Genomic DNA, 14,239 nt, shown 5'->3' with positions numbered 1-14,239 from the left:
AGGGGTGCTCTCTGGAGCCTTGAACCATTTCTCAGTCACTGCACAGATATTGATGTTCTCCATTTTAAGGAGTGCCTCGAGTGAGTGCATTTTGAGATTTAGACTTCTAGCATTGAGTAGCATCATCCTCAGTTTTTGCTTGCCTGTTACTGTTACGGTGGTGAATTTGTCATTTGAACTTTGCTTAAAAAAGGCACTATAGGAGCACTATATGAGCGGTAATGGTTACAGTCAGGCTCAGCTATAACCGACAGGACTGCACGTCATGCACATTAACCAGGTGGGTTGAGGCAATGGCAATGCAGGAAGCTATACCATAGGCAGCATCTATGTACCATTGCTAGTACACAGCCATCAAGTTTATATTACTGCATATTTTTTCAGGTTAACCCTAATATGCTGTTTATAAATATGATATAAAGTAGAGGTTGTTTCCCAGCAAGGCTATTCTTCCTGAAAGCATTGCCTGTTGCCTGTTTGCTAAAGATGGTTCTTCCTGGAAGCATTGCGTGTTTACTAATGATGGATGGCAATGGTATCAATGGGTAAGATGCTGAGGCAGTTTTGTCTTCATCCCATGTTGTCAGCCATCAAAACCATTTGTTTTCAAAAATCCAAGTAATTGCTGATGATGCATTGACCACGTTGTGTGGTGCTATTTAATGAAACCTGTTACCACATTTCTGTTGACATATAACTGCCAGGTTGATCACTCAAATCATCGGTATGCATTCATAAGTTCAGGTACACCCATGCAGCATAACAAGAGAAAGGGCACAGGGATCTAGCTTAGTGGAAGAAAGCAACAGTCATTGGAGATGATCTTGTTAGATAAAGTAGATGGTCCAGTCAGTGACGGCAGGCAGACATATGTGCACTGTCTGCCAGGTGCATCAGGAAAAAAGAAGCAACACATAATAGGAAGAGTGACAGTAGTAACTTGTAAACAAGTTGTACATGAAGAATGATTTTCAAATGACAAGCAAAGTGGCTAGAGTGGATCAGTTAAACGATCTGAGAAGCATATTTGCTGTGATCTGCAGACTGACTTTATATTAAAATAAACAAACAAAAAAAAAAGGCCACAGCCTGCATTTGGGTTTATTCTATCTGTCCTAGGAACTTTACAAGTCTAGTAATAAAGAGTTTCATTCATCGTTCAGTTATCATGAAATTAAATTGAGGAAGTTAGTGTCTTTGGAAATAATTTTAAAATAACATTCCCATCATCAGAATTGCACTTCAGTGAGTTGCTGGATGAACTCTTTAACAGCGTACTCATCCAAAATGTGTGGAAGTGATACATGAGTCTTCCTTTATTTCCTACATCATTTTATCCAGGTGAGGTTGTACAGAGGATGAAAACATAGTTACCTTTGCTGGAACATCCCTTATGGCTTCCTGCATAACCTGTGAAGGAAAAACTATGCTGATGTTCTCTGCCTATAGCCTAATAGCATTAACATGTGCCTGTGGTGAACACTGGATGAGTAAGACTTCTGTTCGTATAGGGTATACTTTACTGGTCCATGCCAAGCCTTGATCAGGAATATGGAAGTATATTCTTTCCACCAAATTATATTTCTTAGGGACTACCCAAAAGACTCTAAGTTTTGCTGCATTTCATTGCTGAGGTGAAAATGTCTATCTATGTATAAAATCCATCTATATACAATACAAACATATCTATCAATCTATCTATCTATCTATCTATCTATCTATCTATCTATCTATCTATCTATCTATCTATCTATCCATCTATCTATAGATATAAATATTTATGAAACATCTCTTCTCTGTTGCACTAACAGGTAGTTGCTGTATAAAATGACCAGGAAAGTCACAATCACAGGACCAGACATGTCATAGTGCTATTGTTTTTCTGTGAAATGCTACTTGACCCATGCTTTTGAAAGTAATTGTGTTTGGCAGGTATCATTCATATGCCAAACAAATGTGGGTATATCCCATTGCTGTTTTAGTAATGCTGATGTTAATTTATTCAATACTAAAGCTATTGCCTAACTGCTGTCTGTTATAATGTGTTTATTGTTATTCAGATCACATAAGAAGTCCTGAATGTAGATCGATATGTGTGTATATACCTTTTGGAAGCTATTCAAGGACTTGTAAAAGTGTATACATACTGAGCATGTGCAAGCTAGACTTATATTTTGTAATAAGCAGTTGCGATAAAAGCATGTATGTACCTAAGGTCTGTCTGTTAACTAGCTCATTCGTATTTAATGATGCTGCTATCCATCCTGACATGTTTTTATGCATTGGTCTCCACTGAAAATGAGTTTGTTTGCAAACTCAGTTGGACTAATCTGGTTAACAAATGTGAAATAAATAATAAATAAATAAATAAATAATAAATAAATGGAAACCCCCAGCCTTCTTGTCATATGCGTTAGCGAAGAATGAGCGACATGGTGTCAGAAGTGGCATGTCTAAAGTACAAGTAATCAGAAACTGGCATATCCAGGGGGCATGAAGTTGAAACTTGGATAAAAGGATTAGAGGCACTTGCTTAAGGCTGGAGGAATATAGATGAGCTGATCATCCCTAAAATGTGCAAAACTTCGCAAAACAGGTCAGAAATGAATTTCAGGTATGAAAATTTGCTCAGCACTATTTCTTTTTGTATAATATGAAATGGGGCATACAGAACATTCTAAATGATATTTTCATAAACATATATGTATGATATTGATAAAAATATTCGAATTTCTACAGAAAATGTTTGAAATAAAGTCTGAATTGCTTAAAACAAATAAAATAAAGAGAAACAACCGTATTTTCGCAAAGCATGTATTTTTCATATTAAGCAAAGATATCCATGTTATCTGAAGTGTATAAAGTGGCTGCTGTTTTGTGCAGTGTTACAGTAAAGCTATTTCACTAAGTACACTCATTACAAGGCATATTTCTCAAAGTACAGCCATTACAGGGCATATTTTGCAGAGTACAGTCATTAAAGAGCATATTTCACTAAGTACAGTATTTAGAAGAGTTCATTATGCATTTGAATGTTGTTACAAGCTCACAAAACTGTTTGTACTTAATTACAGGGGCCATGTTGTCAGTGTGTTTGTGCATATTTTGTGGGCATGGCAGACAGATTTTGAAAACCCAGTGCACTTGTGTTTGACAGTAATATTATTGAGAACTGGAGAGTGTTTGAGCAAGGGTATGACATTTTCATACAGGCTGCATTTTCTGATAAAGATGACCATACAGAGGCATTTATTCTGCTTAATTTAGCTGAGTCAGAAGCCAAAGAAAGGGAAGACTCATTTGTATATGCACCTGCTATCTATAAAGGAGAGGAGGAAAACCATCATATTTTTGTACAGAGTCAAGAGTGAACCTTGAGTGCTAAAAATGTAAATTTAGAGAAATGTGTAAGCCCAGATGAATGTTACAATGGAAAGGCACTTATTTTACACAAGGGCTCAAAAGCTTGTTGAAACTTTTGCAGCATATATAACTGACCTGAGAAATAACACAAACATGTGCAGATTTGGTGATTTAAGGGATGAAATGACAAAAGACAGATGTGTGGGATAAAAGATGATGCTGTGAGAAAGGTTTTGCTTCGTGATAGTGATTTAACTTTGAATAAGGCCATTGAGATTTGTCAGATATATGAGCTCACAGAAAAGCACACAAATATGCTTACAAATAAGAACAGCTCTAGGGGGTACAGTGATAGAGCTCATGTTGATAGCATGCAGTATGTGGTTAAAAGAAACAGGCCCAAGCATGTGGCAACAACTGTAACCCCTACAGCACTCATTGGAAAACCCCAGAGCTTTCTAGCAAATTCCAGAATTTGCACAGTCTCAGTGAAGCGTAAGAGTGAGTCAGCAAACTCAAATAATGAGCCCAAACCTAGTTTCATTGCCAACTGTAGAAATTGTGGTGGAAGCCATGAATCTAAAAGGGAGAAATGATTAGCTTGTGGTCAACAATGCCACAAATGCAGTAAATGGAATCACTTCAAAAGATTTTGTAAATCACAAGGCCCACATTCTTTTATCAAAAGGGAACATTTTAAGAAACAAGTTGTTCAGCTAGACAATGGCAATTCTACTCTTTATGTTGATGGTGTGTCAGTGCTTCATGAAATGGCCAATGCAGTAGATTTAAGGGCAAAGAATGAAGTATTTTGTACTGTTCAAATAAATGGCAAACCCACAGAACTCAAAGGTGACACAGGTTCCAAGTGCAATGTTGTGTAAGCAGAAACATTTACCAGAGTGTGTAAAGGTGAAATGCTTGATTTGGCAAGGTGTGTGAAGCTTGTTCCTTATGGAGGTAAAGAAATTCAAACCGAAGGCTCAGTAGTGCTTTTATGTTACACTGCTGGAAGAAGTTACATCTTATTATTTTATGTGGTCAAGAGACATATCCAGTCATTATTAGGGCTCAGAGACAGTTTGAAAATGGGACTGCTTTCATTTAATAAGGAATTCCATCATATTAGTTTGAAAGACCACTACTATAATTTTGCCCGGTACATTCTTTTACCTATACTGATCTGTTCAAAGACAAACTTGGCAATCTTTCAGTTGTATACTCCATGAAGTTAGACCCAGTAGTCAGTTAAGTTATCAGGTCAGCACGTAAAGTTCCAATAGCCATGCAGGACAGAGACAAGGCTGAGTTTGATAAAATAGTGTGATAAGGTGTGATTTCTCCAGAGAAAACTCCAATTAAATGGGTATCTTCCATGGTGGTAACTCATAAGAAAAGCTCAGATGACATCAGAATATGTATTGATCCACAAGATTTGAAAAAAGCATTAAAAAGACCTCATTATCTAATGTGCACACTCAAAGAAGTCACATCCTTGATGCCAAATGCCACTATTTTTCCTGTCTTACATGCAAAGAGGTCATTTTGGCAAATTCAGCTTGACAAGAAATTATCATTGCTCACTACTTTTAGTACTCAGCTTGGCAGGTACAGATTTTTGATAATGCCATTTGGGATAAATTCTGCAAGTGAAGTCTTTTAATGTGCAGCGGAGCAATTTTTTTCTGGGTATCCTTGTGCTATTATAGTAGATGACATACTTGTAGGAGGTTGTGATGAGGCAGAACATGACAGAAACCTCAAAAAAGTTCTGGAAATAGCATGTCAAGTGAATCTTAAACTCAGTTGTCAGAAATGCAAGTTCAAGGTGCAAGAAGTTACTTATGTTGGTCATTTATTTACAAGTTCAGGCCTAAGACCAGACCCTTCAAAACAAGCAGCCATTCTTGAGATGCCAGCACCAGACAGTGTTCAAGTGCTGCAACATTTTCTTGGCATGGTCAGCTACCTAGGTAAGTTCATGTCTAACTTGAGCCAAGTGTCAGCACCACTCAGAGAGCTGACATGTAAAGATATACCCTGGTCTTAGTTAGAGCAACACCAAAGAGCATTTGAAGTCCTGAAACAGAAAATTACTAGTCCAACAACACTCAGACACTATGATCTTCACAAGCCAGTAACACTTTCTGTGATGCTTCGAAATTTGGTTGAGGTGCAGTCATTCCACAAGAGGATCAACCTGTTGCCTATGCATCAAGAACTCTTAACTGAGATGCAGTATGCCCAGATCGAGAAAGAGATTTTGGCAATTGTGTTCATGTGTTCAAAGTTCCATGATTATATTTATGGAAGACCTATCCAGATCAAAACAGAAAACCGACCCTTAGTCACTATCTTGTGAAAGCCTATGCATTCAGCCCCAGCCAAACTGAAAAATATGATGCAGAGATTGCAAAAGTGCAATTTTACTCTTGTTTACAAGAAAGGCAAACATCTTTATCTTGCTGATAAATTATCCAGATTGCCCAGAAACACAACAGAACAGCAGAAGAATGAGGACCTTGATTTTGAAGTCATGGAAGTGTGAAATTTTTCTTTCACATGTCTTGATGAGTTGAGAGATCACGCAGCCACAGATCCAGTTTTACAAAGGCTCATTCACTTTATCTGTCAAGGTTGGCTGTCAAAGCAATCTAGTTTACCTCAAAAATTGCAACCTTATTTTCCATACGGATATGAGATTTTGGCTGACAATGGTATCATCATGAAAGGTCCTAAAGTGAATAGTCCAAAGTCCTTGCAACCGGGTACATTACTGTCTTATACCTTGGTTACCCAGGTACAGAATCTACCAAAAGAAGGGCAACAGAACTGGTATTTTGACCTTCTATGTCAGAAGACATTGACAGAGAGTACTTTTATCTTATTCAGTGTGTAATAGTACAAAGCCACATCAACAGAAGAAACCACTTCAGCTTAACCAGCTTCCTGGACTTCCATGTACGAGTCCACACAAAGTTATTCTGACAATGGCATGCAGTTTACAAGCCAATAGTTTAAAATATTTGCTGAAGAATAAGACTTTACTCATGTCACAAGAAGTCCAAAGTACCCACAGTCAAATGGTTTGGCAAAACGTGCAGTTCGAAGTGCAAAACAGTTACTAGAGAAGTCAAAATGAGATAATACTGATGTTTTCTTAAATCTCTTGAATCTCAGAAATGTTCCTCATGATAAACATCTTGGTTCACCTGCTCAGAGACTTCTTTAGAGACAAACCAGAACCACATTACTAATCAATAGTAAATTGTTAGTTCCATGTGTCAAGAGCAACAGGTTAGTGAAAGCCAATCTGTTGAAGAAATGCCTAACACAGAAGTCCTACTACAATAAGAACAGCAAACCACTCAGTCCATTACAAGAAGGAGAAGTGGTAAGGATGCAAATGTCCAGAGGTTATTATTGGATTTGTGTCATGAAGAATATTGGTCCAGAGCCATGATCGTACACTGTCAAATTAGAAGGAGCAGTTTTTAGGTGGAATTGGAAGCATTTGAAAACAATGTCTGAGCCTATACCACAGCACATAGCCTGTGAGAAAGACACTTTATATCAGAGTGAGTTGCCCAGTGTTCCAATTCCATAGGAAGTTCCAGAGGACATTCCTGTTCCTATGACAAATCCAAAAGTTCCTGACATGAGTTGTGGACCACAGACTGTCTCTGTTGCTAAGTTTGGTCCAGATTATTATGTCATGAGATATGGTATATGGTCACATCTCTAAACCCTGATACAAAGCAACTTGGACATGAACATTGTTTTTTGTTTCAAATGTATATACTAATGCATGTCTATCTCTAATATTGTTTTTTTCAAAGAGCAATATTTTTTAAGTGGGAGGATGTAGATCAATATGTGTGTACATATACCTTTAATAAGCTATCTAAGGTCTTGCATAAATGTATAAATAGTGAGCACATGCAAGCTAGACTGCCATTTTGTAGTAAGCAATTGAGATGTAAACATGTATGTATGTAAGGTCTGTCTGTTAACTAGTTAATTTGTATTTAATGATGCTGACATTCATCCTGATGTGTTTCTATATATTAAAGCATCTAAACAAAACCCCAGCCTTCTTGTCATATGTGTTGGAATGATGGACCAATTTGTGATGCTGTCATGACACCCAGCTATGTCATGCTGGGAGGGTTGCAGTTGCTGTGGTAACACATCTGGGAATCTAATCCAAGTGGCCCACAAACTTTTGATATTCATCTGCTAATATCTGAAGACATTATATGAGGGCATTGTATGATACACAAATGAAATGGGCTTAAAAGAAAACTTTAGCTTTCATTTTACAAATGTTTTAGTCCATATGGACACCTAAAGCATGCCTGTTATCTATTTGCAAAATGTGAAAAGTGGTACTGTCATTGAAACATCACTGAATACTGTCTTCTGTAGTGTGGTCAAATGTCAGTGTCCAGCATTCTGAGGCTATCAAGCACCCATAATTGCAGTTCTCATGTCTACTATATGTTATGGCACTCTTCAGGCACTCTTTCATGTTAATTATTCCATACTGTCTGACTCAATGGCCTGTTAACTGCATATTGCCAGTCATGGTCATTTACATAATCATTTGCTTTGCAGGGAGATTGCACAGGCTTGCACTGCCGCACATAATTAGTCAAACACAATATATTGCCCTTCAACATTTTCAATAACTACCCTTCACTCTTTGATTATTGAAGTAAAGAGTGCTTCATAGAGGGCATGCAACTCTCTTTGCTATAGGAGATATCTGCTTTTGCAATGTAACACTCTTTTTACCCCTTTGCTACAATTCATTGCTCTTTCTTACTGAACAGTTCTACGTTCTTCATTCTTGTCTTTTTGGCCCCCTCTCCATTGTCGTTTACGTTATGTTGGATCTTGTCCTCCTGTTCTCCATGTATACTTTACACTAAGCCCCACGCATCCTATACCTTATTGCTATTTTATTGTCAGGTATTTTTAACTGCTTTAATGTTATTCTGCACTCTGTTTGGTGCTACCAGTGTAATGTATGTTACTATTACAAACTCACAGTATTCTATTTATATAAGCCTGCTTTTTTTATTTTTTTGTGTGAGTATAAAATAATTTCAGCATTAATGCAAAGCAACCAATGTAACTATCAGTCTAATCTGGGTTAAAATAAATGATAGTTTTAACATGCTATTGATATTGGTGTCTGATAAGTCTCCACATTATGTGTGATGATATCAAATGTATCTAAATTTGTATTGATTCAGTCTGGTATATCAGTAGGCTATCTAGCCATTCTTACAATAACAGCATGTTAAAAATATGCACTTTGCTTCTCCTGACAGTGAATGTTCTTTTGCCTTAAGTTCACAAGAGAAGAAGGCATTTTGGGATTCAGTGTGCTGTTACTAGCAGTCCAGCCCAAATTGAGTTACTTTCCACTGTCTCCACCTTACCACAGCAGTTGAGGACATACAATTTAAAAGCTTTATTTAAATTTTGAATATATACATAGAAAAATAGATAAATATGTGCTTCTTCAGCATTAACAATACACTTAGAAATGCAGATGTACTTCTGCCTTTCAGCATTACTTTACTAGTGGGTGAAGACTGAACTCTTAGGCTTCAATTCCCTGAGGTTCAACTTGCCAACGATCGGAGTTCCTCCATAGGAAATCACTGTCAGTAAGTTATGCCAGCAGTGATGACCTTCTGGGGAATTTCTCCCTTCTTTGGGCTAGTGTGCCCATTGAGCATGTATATAAAAATTCAGGCAGTGTGGGTGGCTTGCTCCCTCCCACAAATTGTGGGTGCAGGGGTGGGGGGCTTGCTGCCTTGCAAAAAAACACTTTAAAATGTTTTCCATTATTTTTTTCAGTGAATTCATTTCTGTGATTCCAAATCTGTGTGCATTCACATTTGTCCACTCATACTGGAAGTGCACTTTCAGTATATACAGTTATGTAGTTTTTCTATTTTTTGTTTCGTATTGTGCTTCGTTGGCTATCTATATATATGTATATATATATATATATATATATATATATATATATATATATATATATATATATATATATATGAGTTAAACACATTGTATATCTGTGCACATGAAGTACATAACCATTTTATTTCTAGCACTACATTAATTATGTCTCAAGATATTAAAGAAAGTTGACTTTGAAGTTTTACGTTAGTCTGATATACACATTCTAATGTGTGTTTTTCTTCACTGCCAAACTCAATTAATGTTAACATAATTTGAAATAACAACCTCATGCCAGTTATTGGAACGTGTTGTAATCTAAGCCAGTCTGGTTTACAAGCTGTACTATGTTCTCATTTGCCAAGCACTGAAGTGCATTTAGGGGAATGAGCATCATTTTTTCATAGTCCTAAGCTAATTAACCCTGAGAAATGTGTTGTAACCATTTTGGCTGGTGGTTTTCTTATATAAATATCCACACCGGGGCTAGTTAAATGAATAATATATTGGCTTTGCTATGACATTCTGATATACATAATGAACTGCGGTATCCTATGCCAACTAATTGCATGTTGTTTTAAGGATAAATATTAAATGACTAGAGAAGACTAATGAAGAGTCATGATTTCTGGCAATGATTTCTTACTGCATCACTTAAAATTAAACTTGTTTATACTAAGTAACAAAATACCACCAGATCTATAACAATGGAACTAGGGATACTGAATATTATAATATTTTTGTTTCGTTTATACTAAATGCATTTTCACCACCACTACAGGCCACTCCAATGCCTTATAGCCCTCTGTAGAAGTGCTCACCTAGTATGTTAACCCTGTTATATTTAATTGTCTCAAACGTTTGCTGTTTTATTTTTGAGAAACAATTATCATTATAACTTCTGTGACTGTTTCATTCATTTCTTACATAGTGACCAAATCGAATTCAGAAAGTGTACATAAAGATTACACATATTATACACTTTGTGGTAGCCTTTACTTGAGCTTGCACCTTTAATATTTCTGTAATCCACTATTTATTGCCTGGAATAAAAATGAAGAACAAGTACAAAACTAAGTATTGCCTGCCTCTCCGGCTGGAAATTAGATTTAATTTTATTTTACCTATTACTATGCATAACCTACCCCCCAACACACACACACGCACACACAGACCTGTGTGTGTGTGTGTTTGTGTGTGTGTGTGTGTGTGTGTGTGTGTGTGTGTGTGTGTGTGTGTGTGTGTGTGTGTGCGTGTGTGTGTGTGTGTGTGTGTGTGTGTGTGTGTGTGTGTGTGTGTGTGTGTGTGTCTGTGTGTGTGCGTGTGTGCGTGTGTGTGTGTGTGTGTGTGTGTGTGTGTGTGTGAGTGTCGGCGTGTCTGCATGTGTGTGTGCATGTGTGTGTGTGTGTGTGTGTGTGTGTGTGTGTGTGTGTGTGTGTGTGTGTGTGTGAGTGTGTGTGTGAGAGTGTGTAGAGAGAGAGAGAGAATGAGAGATACACATACACACCCACTACTAACAAATTATATATTGTGAACGTAACTTACTTTCTACCTTACATTATCATCATCATGATGGTTGTCTTTTAAATATTTTTTGTCAAAGCTTACTCTACAGGCCACAATTTAAGTACTTTCTGACTCACTCACTCACTCACTCACTTGATCACTTACACACTCGCTCACTCACTTACTCACTCACTCACTCATACTGTCACTCACTCTGTGCTAGTACTCACTGCTCACATTCATAAGGCGCAGGTACTCTTATCTAGTACACTCATATGTATCATTGCACTGGAATGATTGCCTGTCATATCATATGTCTTCTGAGTTGCTCACCAACAACTTAAAACTCTTCAAGACTACTTACATTATATCCCCACTTATTCATAAAAAGCAAAACTTTTTTCTACCTCATCACTAATTAACTTTTCTTCCTCCCTCTGCATTGAATAACCTGTCTATTTTCTTCCAACATAGTATTATTAAGACTTTAAACTGTATTTTTTCTCTTAATCAGTTTATTGTTTCTGAACTGTCCTATCGTGGTGCAATCTTTATTGCCCCCTCCTCTCCCCATGGACTAAGCACATTCTGTACTTTTATTCACTTTAATCCACAGCTTAGTCCATGCTGAAATTCAGCATCAATGAAAAAAATCCATTTAAATGTTTTATTTAGTCTGCTGAAAGCATAGGAAGACCTATTACATTACCTAGCAAACCATTAAGACGTTTGTACTGCTTCTGCTGCATGTGCAACACCCAGAACCAGAATCAAGTATGACAAACAACTATGTGACGAATGATCATTATATATTTAAAAGGAACTTTGGAGGTAATACTTTGGGAATCAGTTTTATTTGCCTTAACAGCAGCACAATAAAGCATGGTCTGAATGTGGCACCATGGCTTCTGCTTTCTAATCATGGATTTCTGTCATTACACTTTTGTGGCCTATATATGCAGACCTATCAGATGCCAACTTATAGCCTGCTGTAGTATAACTGTTATGTCCCCGGATGAAATGTTTGATTCTTGAAAGTATACAGAGAACCTCCTTTTAGCAAGAACTCCATTCCTTTGGGAGATTTTAAAAGCTCCACACTTAACTGGAGCACTTATATCTCATAGGATGTGCCCGGATATTCTAGGATTTACTTAACAAAAAAATCCCCTAAAGCAGATAGCTAAGGAATTCCAGACTTGTGCCTCACAATTATTTCCCCAGTATCTCCTTCCCCAGGTAAGTCAGACCATAAATATGTGATGCTTTAATTTCAAAATCTCCAAAATCCCCGAGGCCAATGTGTAGGAATTCAAAGACTTCATACATTCAAATCTCATACATTTATATGATTAAACATCAGAAGTCAGTTGTGTTAGAACCAGCTTAAATGCTGAAAGAGCACAGTCAACTACACAAAGGAGTATTACACCCACTTAGATAAATGCATAGAATTAGCCATACCAACCAGAGCAAACTACAATGGGTAATTCAAAAATAGACTACCTTGATGGTTCACCAACATAGATAAACTTTACAACAAGAGAAAAAACTCCTTAAACTGTACATCAGATCTGCAATGTTTCATAGCAAGGATATTATAAAAAAATATTACCAGAGAACTGAAAAATACCACTGGGACTAGTAAAGAAACCCATGAATTCAGACTGGCTTCTGAAACTAAGAATTACTAGTAGATCTTCTTTAGTTTTTTTTTTCTTTTTATTTTAGGAAACTAAAAAACAATACCCAATAATGCTCTGCATTTATCCTAAATGAGGCCACCCACTGCAACCCAAAATACAATGCCTGTACACTAGCAAACATGTTTACTGCAAACTTTATCTTCAAAGGATCTAGCAAAACTCCACATAACACAAGATCACTTACATTTCCTGTTATCACAAGGATCATATACAAAGAAAACCAGGAACTAAATGTCTGATGAATTTATTCAAAAATAGCAACAAAGGCAATAAATAGAACAGTAAAGCTTTTGGGTAGAGCTGTTTTTCATATTCTGAAGGTATTATGAAGGACAACATATACTTCCATGGGAACTGAACACATATCTGGATGCTTAATAAGCAGTGCCAAACATGTGCTCACTGAATTTCCCCCCATCTTGTTTAACCTAAGCTTTGTACAGGATTTGTTCCCAAATTATGGCACACCACAGGGCTAATACCCCCCCCCCCCCCTTAAGAGTGGCTCTACCACAGACCCAGAAATTATAGTTCAACCAGTCTTTTGCATGTGATTTACAAAACTATGCAGCAAATCATAAGTGATTTCATCAATTATGGTATAAAAAAAATTCATTAGGATAGACCTTCAATAGTTCAGATTCATCAAAGGGAAATCCTGTCTTTCAAATTTAATTAACTTCGTCAAGAGGGTCATACAGGATGTTGAGTGGTCATGCTGTTCACACAGTGACACTTGATCTAGCCAAAACATTTGATATCATACCCCAATGTTTTAAAGCATTTACATTTGTGATTTCCACACTGAGAACTAGTATTTCTGTTTAATTATGATTGCCGATGACTACAAACAGGGTGTTACTGTCAAGACCACCTCTGACACCTGTACCCTTCAGAAAGAACTTACACTAGTTAATATCTGATATACTGAAAATGGCTCAAGATAAACCTGAAAAAGTGCAATATCATTTAATTTGGCAAACAACTCCTGCCATCAACATATAGTACAGACAATATTTCACTACTAAATGAAGATGTGGTCAGCAACCTGGGCAACTGGGTTGACAGTTTCCTCTCCTTCTATCATCACATGGCAAGTGTAGTCAGAAAATCCTCCTACTTGATACACTTAATAGCCAGAGGTATGCTAATCAGCTCAAAATATGTCATTATACCCTTATATTTAGATTTGATATAGTATATTGCCCCTTTGGGATAAACAGGATCCTAAAAAAGACTACTTCAGGCTTAAAACCCTGAGCTACCAAGAGATGCTAGCAGCTTTCCCCATTTACTCATTATCTTACAGACTCTGGATGAGTGATCTATGTCTTACTTACAAACCTTGCCATTACAGACCTTCTTGTCCTTGATCTCTTTTATCTCTGCAAGTCTGATAGCTTAGAAAACACCAGAGCTAATGAATTAAATCTTCACAAACAGACAAACAGAATACAATGAAGAGACAGACTTATTAAACAGTGCCTCCTCATCTCTGGAATAATCTGCCATTGCAGGCTAAGCAACGTATTATATTGTCATTCTTCAAACAGAATCTGTGCAAATAGTTGGGTACTCTCAAATTCATGCCAGAATTAACCGGCCTATCCTTGCTTGAGAAACTGGGTACAGCCTAAGGGTAGAAATTGGCAAAGCAGTGCTATTCAGAAGACTAAATTGCTTTG

This window comes from Protopterus annectens, chromosome 2.part2, assembly GCF_019279795.1.
Source record: "Protopterus annectens isolate FY-2018-M chromosome 2.part2, PAN1.0, whole genome shotgun sequence".
NCBI lineage: Eukaryota > Metazoa > Chordata > Ceratodontiformes > Protopteridae > Protopterus > Protopterus annectens.
The sequence above is the reverse complement of the archived record's forward strand: the minus strand, read 5'-3'. Positions refer to the sequence as shown.